This window comes from Dipteris shenzhenensis, chromosome 7, assembly GCF_047967505.1.
Source record: "Dipteris shenzhenensis isolate YYH24624 ecotype China chromosome 7, Dip_SZ_1.0, whole genome shotgun sequence".
Lineage (NCBI taxonomy): Eukaryota > Viridiplantae > Streptophyta > Polypodiopsida > Gleicheniales > Dipteridaceae > Dipteris > Dipteris shenzhenensis.
Window position 1 is genome coordinate 363,039 of NC_141602.1, and position 10,535 is coordinate 373,573.

Genomic DNA, 10,535 nt, shown 5'->3' on the forward strand with positions numbered 1-10,535 from the left:
AAGCACGATGTAGTAGAGAGCGTAATCAAACTTTTGCTCTTAAATCTATACAATATTGACAATACTTTTGTGAAGTAGATAATAACGGGTTTATCCTCAACTAAAGAAAAAGCATGGGCACAGAAGTGGGTGAGGGCGCAAGAAGAAGGTCACTTTGAGCATGCAAGAAGGCATGGACACAACACAAGTGGGTGAGGGTTGGGGGGAGGTCACTTTGAGCATGTGTGAAGACATCCCACAACTGGTGTAGACATATGCACAAAAGTTAATCAATGACTATCAAATGAGAATACAAAGTGGACTCTCAGTGGACTCCACAATGGCTTCAAATTCAATATTGAGATAATTTTAGAAGGTGAAAAGTATACAAGCTCTAGGGGAGTTTCATATGATGACTTTCTACATGATAATACAATGTGGGAGAGGCCACAACTCTTTTTTATCGATGAAATACATCCTATTGATATTTTAGTTTTCATCAATAAAATATTGGATACCACCATTACTAGAGTATAACTCTATAATATTGTCATTTTTGTTAGTAAAGAGGTAAAAGAAGACATGCTTCTTTCCTTAAAGGGACGTCTTGATGACAAAGAACTGAAGCTCTAGAAGGGTGTTTATGCAACAAAGAGAGACAAGTGAGAGGGCTGCTTAAAGATTAGAAATCTTGAGTCCATCTTGTTGATGCAGAGTTCACACCCTAATCTAAAGAGAAATATATGAGGACCAGATAAGAGGCTGTGCCTCATGCTAGAAGAGCAAGAATTCCCTAGAAATAACATTAAATACACCAAATGTCCATGTAAGCCCATGCAAAAGTGGTGGTCTTGAGAGTGCTCTCAACGGAAGCAAGAACGGAAGAAGGAGAGAGAGAGACAAAGAGCCACATAAGTTTGGTGGGTGCAGAACCACCCTAATCTTCTTTTTCATTCATTTATATATGTGTTTGAGTATTGTACATAACCGGGGTTAAGGCACAGTGACCTTTAACCCCCACAACCTCCCACTTAAAGGACAATGTGCCTTTAAGAGAGAACAACTAGTGAGCATACTATCCAATGCCCATCAATACATGACAATACTCAAACCGCTGACTCGGTAGACTCTTCGTCAGCATATCTGTAGGGTTATCATCTGTATGAACCTTGACAAGCTCTATGCGCTTGTCCTCAAGTACCTCCCTGATGAAATGGTACCTGACCTCAATGTGTTTGGTCTTTGCATGAAAGACCGGATTCCGTGCTAGCTAAATAGCACTCATGGAATCACTATGCAATGTTGGTACACCTGTATGAATCCCCAAATCTCCCACTAGCCGATCAAGCCATATAGCCTCCTTGCAACCCTCTGTGGCTGCAACATACTTAGCCTCTGTGGTAGACAAAGCAACACACTTCTGTGCACGAGACATCCACGACACTGCACCACCTGCAAAGGTGAACACATAACCAGAAGTGGATCTCCTACTATCCACATGCCCTGCATAGTCTGAATCTGTGTACCCAAGTACACGCATGTCTCCTTTACCAAAGCAAATGCACATCTCCTTGGTACCCTTCATGTACCTCATGATGCACTTAACTGCCTCCCAATGCCTCTTTCCTGGATTAGCCATATACCGGCTAACAACTCCCACTGCAAATGCAATGTCTGGTCAGGTAGCTATCATAGCATACATAAGACTCCCAACTGCTGATGCATAAGGAACCTTGGCCATCATGGCCCTCTCCTCATCTGATTTGGGACTATCTGTATGACTCAGTTTCACATATGGAGGCAATGGAGTACTCACTGCCTTCCCCCCCTCCATATTGAAACGCTGCAATACTTTTGTAACATACTCTTTTTGTGAAAGCCAAAGGAGTTTTGTACTCCGATCACGCGTGATGCGCATACCAAGAATATGACCTGCAAGTTCCAAATCCTTCATATCAAAGGCCTCATGCAACTTGGCCTTTAATGCATCTAGCTCATAAGTATTCTTGCTAGCCAATAGCATATCATCCACATATAGTGCCAAGATTATCAGGCTATTATCCTTAGCCCTTTTAGTGTAGAGGCAGTGATCAATTTCACTCCTTCTAAAACCCTGGGACCGAATGAAAGCATCAAACTTCTGATACCATTCTCTAGGTGCTTGCTTAAGACCATAGAGACTCTTTTTCAGCTTGCAAACTAAATGCTCTTTGCCCTTTTCTTCAAAGCCTTCCGGCTGCACCATGTAAATTTCCTCATGCAAATCCCCATGCAAGAAAGCTGTCTTGACATCCATTTGCATAAGCTCCATATCCCTCTAATGCCACTAGTCCAAGCATGCATCTAAGTGTGGTCATCTTCACAACCGGAGAGAATATCTCATCAAAGTCCACACCCTTCTCTTGCTTGAACCCTTTAGCAACCAATCGGGCCTTGTACCTAGGCACATCATCACCCGTGACCTTCATTTTGTAGACCCATTTACATGGCAATGCTTTCTTTCCATGTGGCAAAGAAACCAAGTCCCAAGTCTTATTCTTCATAAGTGAACTCATCTCTGATTGCATAGCATACTCCCACTTGCGTTGATCCTCACGCATCATAGCCTCTTTGTAGCAAGAAGGCTCCCCGCAATCAGTAAGCATCACATAGTCTACCCCTGGAACAAACCTATTAGGCAGTCTAGACACTCTAGATGATCTTCTCAAGGGCATTTCAGCTTGCTGTCCCATTTGTATATCAGCCACATTTGGCTCATCATTTCCACCAATAGATGATCCATCATCTACCCTTGATTGTATACCTGTGGGAGTACTTGGTGGCACCATTTCTTGCACATTTGGTGCATGGATAGCTTGCTGTCTATCAACATATGCAGGTGGATTCACATCCTGGAAAGTGATTCTCCTCATTTCCACATCCCTCATGGGTGCCTTATGCATCTTCTTCTCATTGAAGACCACATCATGGCTGCGTATGATCTTCTTTACTTCTGGATCCCAGAGACGATAGCCCATCTCTCCACTTTCACCATAACCCAGAAAGATGCATTTCCTAGACTTAGGATCTAGCTTCTTTCGAAGCTCTTTTGGCACATGTGCATATGCCTCACACCCAAATATACGCAAATGAGAGTAAGAGGGCTTCTTGCCACTCCATGCCTCTTCAGGAATACCACCATCCAAACTCTTACTAGGTGATCTATTGATCACATGCACTGCAGTCTTGATTGCCTCAGCCCAAAAACCACCAGAAAGACTTGCATTGGAAAGCATGCATTGCAACCTTTCTTGAATGGTACGATTCATCTTTTCTGCAACTGGATTTTTCTCTGGAGTATGAGGGGATGTGAGCTCCCTCTTAATCCCACGTGTATCACAGAAATGCTGAAAGTCATGAGAGAGATACTCTCCACCATTGTCAGTCCGTAGGCATTTAAGCATTCTACCTGACTGATTCTCAACCAAGGCCAGCCATTTCTGAAATACCTCGAACACATCACTCTTCCGAGCTATAGCATAAGCCCACACTTTCCTAGTTGCATCATCAATGAATGTCACATAGTATTCAGCCCCGCCTAATGACCGTGTAGGCATGGGACCACATACGTCTGAATGCACCAAATCAAGCTTTTCAAACTCTTTCTTTCCCCTTCTTTTATGGGCTGATTTAGTCTGCTTCCCATAGAGACAATGCTCACAAAATTCAAAATCAGAGAAACTCAAATGCGGTACATAACCCAAACAGCATAAGAGTTTCATTCCATTCTGGCTCATGTGCCCCAACCTGCAATGCCACAAAGAAGTGCTCGGCTGCTCGGTTATTGCAACAACATGATCAAATACCCCTGATACATGTAAGGGATACAAAGTCCCACACTTGGCACCCCTGGCCAAAAGCATAGAGCCCTTTTGAATTTTCCAACTTTGAAAGCCAAAAGTGGTGTGAAAACCAGCATCATCTAGCTGACCCACTGAAATAAGACTCTTGGTTAGCTTAGGCACATGTCTCACATGTTTCAAAACAAATGTAGACCCATTTGCAAAAGAAAACTTTATGTCACCTGCTCCCACTATGTCACATGCATAGTCATTTCCAAGATGCACACAACCTGTCTTTCCACTATCATAAGTGGAGAACCATTCCCTATGGGGAGTAACATGGAATGAAGCACCAGAATCCAAAATCCAATCTTGGGAATATGCATCATCTGAAGTGGTAAGCAACTCTGCAGATAAACTAGACATGAAGAGAACATCATTGTCACTATCACGTGTGACTGCACTGATCTCCTCGATCTTCACTTTTCCTTTGTCCTCCCTTGGACTCTCTTCCTTTTGATTTGCACCCCAATTTGCATTCTTTTTCTTATCCTTTTGCTCTCTTTTCAGCTTGTAGCAATCCTTTTTCATATGGCCCTTCTTGCCACAATGGTAACACTCAATGTTCCGTGCCCTGGATTTGCTACGTGACTTCACTCTTTCTTGGGACTTCCCCCTGAACTGTGATCTGCCCCTTTGCACATTTAAGGCTGCATCCTGCTTGTTGCCATCCATAGACTTCCGTCTAATCTCCTCGGCCAACAAGCTACCCACAACATCATCAAATTTCAGTACTCCACCAGGTGCAGAGTTACTGACAGCTGTACGGAAGGTATCCCATGAGGATGGTAATGAACATAAGAGAAATATTGCCTTAGTCTCCGCATCAAAATTCATTTTCTGAGCCTGAAGCTGGCTGAAAATAATATTGAATTCATTCAAGTGAGAAGCAATGGAGACCCCTTCCTTCATTTGCAGCTCAAACAACCTCTTCATGAGGTAAACTTTATTAGAGGCAGTTTCCTTCTCATAAGTGGCACACAGTTTCTTCCACAAATCTTCCGTAGTCTGCTCATTTACTACTGTGAAATAAACTGACTCTGCAAGATGAAGTCTAATAGTAGACTTTGCTAATGCATCCAACTCATTCCAATCATCCTCAGACATATTTGCAGGCTTAGCTTCAATCCCTGCCAAGGGTTTAAGCTGCTTCTTTTGAATAAGCACATCCCTTATCTGCTCTTTCCACAAAGAAAAGTTTGTCCCATCAAACTTTTTAATGCTGAAAAACTCCTTTTCAGACATGGAAGAGGATGCCATGATGCAAATAAAACAAAATCCCAAATGCTAGTGCCTGCAAGAGAGAATTACACCAAATACCAGGTGCACCCAAATGTGTATGCCACAATAGAGTGAAATATTACCAAAACTCAAAGCTCAAAGCATCAAAAGATGCATGTGACTCATGTGCATATACTATGCATCCATATGAGCAAATCTGGCCCAAAAGAAAATGCCAATAAGTGCCAAATGACTCAAGCATAAACACCGTCCACTGGCATATGCATCAATAATATCTCATCCAAGAGAGCATAGCACTATCAGTGCATCACCTGCAATGTGTCAAAGCTGTCCCTCAGCTTAAAATAGCATCCATGTGCAAAGCATCCATAAAAATAGCATCCCGCAAGGCAATTTAGGCCTATCAGCGCATCCAATAACGACCGCAATGCATCCAAATGGCCTATAAATCATCCACTACAACCCAATGCATACCACGAATGAGCGCACAACACTGCTCAAACTGCAACCAGAGTGATCTGCATAAGGTATGCTCAAGAAATCATAGTCCCACGGTAATGAGCGCTACTGAAAATAGAACCTGAGATGCCTCAAAACATGGGCGCCATTGCATAATCGGACTCAACAAGAAAATTTGCAAATATCTCTCTTCTGCCAGAACTCCAAAATCCCAACCGATGAGTGAGAAATGGGAGTCAACACTTATCCACTGCCATGTGGCATAAATCTAAGGTTTCAAAACCTTAGTATGAAAAAAATGCATAACAGAGAGACGAAATCGAATACACAGAGATTTATAACTCTGAAATTCCTCCACCGAATCACACAAGAACTGATAGGTAGGGGTTTTTGGGCGTCCGGAACGCAATGGGACAGACGGTTTTGGAAACCGTGGTCTCAATCACTGGGTCCAACACACGGACTGAAAAAACGTTTTTGGAAACAGAGCTATCTGTAAACTCCATCGGAGTGCGAATGATGAGCAACATAGAAGTTTTAGGACCTCCTGAGTCCACCGGAACTGACAGATCTGCAAATGGTTGCTCCAAACTGGAGTTCCAACACTCGGGCAAAAAACGCAGGAACTGACACAGTGAGTCAGAAATCCAATGAAATGATCCCAGATTCAAGAATGAAGGTGTTTCCAAGCTCCTGAAGTAATGTGGACACCAAAAGCAAGCAATAGTTGCCTCTACAAGTCAATATGGAGTCTCTGTCATCGAACGGAACATGGAAAAGCTCAAAAAACGACTTTTTCTTTGAAAGCTCTTAACAGGCTCTCAAAACCACTTCGCAAAGCCAAAGTGACTTTTCCAAATGTTCCTCCAAGGTCTCTACACACTCGGATGCAAGTAAAGTCGCCCACAAAGCTTCCCACAAAGCTTCTCCTTCCTCCCACAGAGCTGCTGAGCTTCTAAGCATTCACGCACGCTTAGCTAGATCATCCGGGCTCTGATACCAGTTGAGAGTGCTCTCAACGGAAGCAAGAACGGAAGAAGGAGAGAGAGAGACAAAGAGCCACACAAGTTTGGTGGGTGTAGAACCACCCTAATCTTCTTTTTCATTCATTTATATATGTGTTTGAGTATTGTACATAACCAGGGTTAAGGCACAGTGACCTTTAACCCCCACAGGTCTTATATTAGATATGATATAATTTTTATAGCTGCCAAGATGGGAGGTCACTATATGTTGGTATATCTATGGGAAGCCTTGATAAGGAAAGGACATCACATGAATATTATTGACCAAATAGCATGCATGCCACACGTTGAAGTGCTTGTTCATGTGACAATCTGATTCAATACAGCATTGCAAGGCAATGCTAATGATGAGGAGCCAGAGGATGGTGAAGGACTCAAGGTGGGTGTTGTTAATGATTAGAGGTTGATGAACAAGGTGGAGAGGAAGGTGAGGATGAGGACAATTATGAAGAGGGTGATGCTGCATCATATGGGATGAAAGAAAGACCACGAAATTGTCTACGAGTATAAAGCCTTTTACTTTATGTTATATTTTGCTATCTCTTGAATTTTCTTTTAAGATAATTAATATGTAAAGCATTTTTCTATTGGTTTGTAGGTGAATGAGGATGAGGACAAGAACAAGGATGAGGATGAAGAAATCATTGCAAAAATATTTAAGACTTCTTTGAGAGACTATAGAAGAGCCCTTGGAAATGTTAGACTATGTAGCTACTTCAGTCTCTCTTACACTTTTACATAATTTGTCTTCAACTCCAAAATCAATTATTGCCACCTCCTTTATTACTACAACAAAGGAAGAGGGAGGGAAAGAAAGGGACAGAAGTTTAGCTATCACTAAGATCAATTCAACCAACTCAATTTCATTAGAGAAAATGGGGAGCCCATTTGACATTATGTTTGTCCTTGCACAGTAGCATCAATACTTCCCACTTGGTACAGATGAGATACAGATCCTCTCTAACCCCATGAGAGAGGTTAGTGATAAAGTAATGATGGTCATACTCAGGTTTGATACATACTTTCTCTTGGTTTCTGACTTTATTATTTTCATTGACTGTAATGAACTAATGCTCATTTATTTTTTGGTTCAGTATGGTTATATCTCAATTTTCTAGAGCAGTGCAAAGCCATGCATATATGCTTAACTCCCTCCTATCTCATATACTTAGCAATAAGAAAAATACCATGGAGGAAGTTTGCACATGATTACAAGCTATAAATCTAAATGAATTATGAGTTATTCTTATGGCATATAATGAGGCATAAGTAACATCGCAAACTTGTTTTTACTCTTGCATATAACAAGGCAGGATGTAATGTTACATTAAATTTCATAATATCAAATGTTTGAAGCCTCAAAAAACTTATTTTTTTGGTCTTTTTACTATAAAATTGAATTTGGAGAGTGCACAAGTCCAAAGTCAATGAATACAGTGTTTAATATATGTGTGTGCATGCATGCGTGTGTGTGCGTTTAAATTTCTTGTCCCATGATACTTGAACCATATAGTCAATTTAATCAATTGGATTACACAACAATTATCAAATAATATACTTACTTAGAAAATAAAGGTAGAACATATAATATTGATTCCATTCCAAATTGCTTAGAAAATAAAGGTGGAAAATAATATCCCATAGAAAGTAGTGGTAGAATTTATAATGATTCCAAGTATAAGTATGCTAAGCAATGGTCATTGAAAATCACACAAGTCAGGTATAGAAATATTTTCCAATCATTTCACGTGCTGAGTACACAACCGATAATCCAAGCTCCAAGGTTGGGTTTAACTTACTTGCCACATCCAAATAAGACCAGGTGTTAGAGCAACTTGGTTTTAGAAGGGTAGATAGCTAATGCCTGTTTCCCTCGACATGCTATAGCTTTCCCTAGGATTCATACCTCTGTCTTAACTCAAATAGTGGCATATACCATAGGATTTTCCCTCTTAAAAATAAAGAAATATATATATATATATATGCCACAATCTGCACAAGGAGTATATTCTAACCCATCTCAACAATTATCACTTCTATAGTGACAAATATGTTTAATATTATTTAAAAATATACGTATCTATGTTATAAAATAAAGATAAATGATATTTTTGTACAACTTAAGGTAAGTATATTTGTGCTTGATGCTTCCATCCTTCAAGTTTCATCACCACCTCTTGAGCTTGCTTTATTTTTTGTAGTTTTGTGAGTGCGATGTGATTGCAAGCTTCTCTTTGATCTTCTAGTTAGATGTGTGCCCTTTCATGTGTCTTTCATACGTCGTGCCAGTTTGATAGTGCATGCAAAATTTATTTGTTTACCCGTCTCCCTTGGTTTATGTAAACTTCCCCTCCGTTCAATTTTGCCTCCTATCAATGTCTCGTGATGGCTTTGTTACCAGCTCGATGCATTCCCTATGATTGATCCGTTAAAACATTTACACAGTCTCTTGAAAACTTTGTTGCCTAGACAAGCTTTTATATTTGTTGTATAGTCTTGACGGGCTTTGTTGATGGCTTTGGTGCCTTGATGGGCTTTGTTGCACAGTCTCTTAATAACTTGATTAAATAAATTTCTTCTTGGCATTATATATATGTATCTATTTGCCTTTCTTAGATTAGTAACTTGTTTACATTGTTTCTAGGACATTCACTTTTCATGGTTCTTGATTCAATCTATTTGCTTAAGTTTTAAATTGTCTCATTGTTTATATGCATCTCTGCACTTCTCTCTCAATGAGTAAGCATTTCCTTGCTAAGTTATTTCAATTACCTCTTTTATTTTCTCATTATTTGCTTTTGCCTTTAAGTGTATTTTTCTAATATAAAATTGTCTCTTAGCCCCCCCTTTTTTTTATTTCATTAATTTAAGATTGCTTTAATATATTATGTCTCTCTAGCTTTTTATTTCTCATTATATATATATATAAACATATGAAACTCTATGTAGCACAACTAAACTTCTTGTTTTTTTTTTTTTAACATTTCATAATTATCCAACCCCCCTTTTTTGTTTACTTAATACTTCTTATGAGTTCAATCAAATTTTCATGAAATTTATTAGTTTCCTTTGTCATGTATATGGAAATTTTCTAAGGGTATGGAATCCCCCTTGTCTATTCCATTTAATTCTTAAATAATTATTTGGTTAAAGGTATGGACTAACCCCTTTTCTAATTCTTTCTCAATTAATTTATGTATATTTTAGTACCCTCACTATTTACTCCTCTCTCTAAAATAATCCTTTTTGTTGATCTTAAATTTTGTTAAATTTTTTGGTATTCTAAGAAGTTGTTTCACTTTCCTTCTAGAATCCTAAAGGTTTATTCAAACTCTTAGGTAAAGCGATAACAAGCTAGGGAATATAGGCATTACCTGTCTTCCCAAATTCAACTATATTGCTCTAACAAATGGTTGGTTTGGATAGTGGTAAGGTAAGTAGACCCTGACCTCGGAGCCTGGACTACCTGATAGATTCAACACTATTGTACTGATTCTTTGCTTAAGTTTGCAAATTCAATATAAATAAGAATTCTATTACCAATCCTCTTGTTTTCCATACCCATTTTTATGGATTATAATGTTGTCAAAAGTTATTTCAATTTAGTTTTTTTAAAGATTTTCAATCCATTTCTCATACGCTTTTTTTAATAACTATCCAAATGATTGAATTAATTGTATGGTTCATTTATTGATGGGATTATTAAATCTAAACACACACACACACACACACACACAGAGAATAGAGTTTGCTAAAGGCTCTCCTCTGCCAATGATAGTAGTGAATAAAGGAAGCTATTCATTAGAATGGTCCTTAATATGGCAGCCGATCCTCATATGAGTCATAGAGGAAGAATCTGCCACCCATCTAACACTCAAAGTGTATTGTGTGGCTGTTGAGGATCCAAGGAGCTATGTAGCATAGATTAGCTTATAAAAAGTAGTCTAGA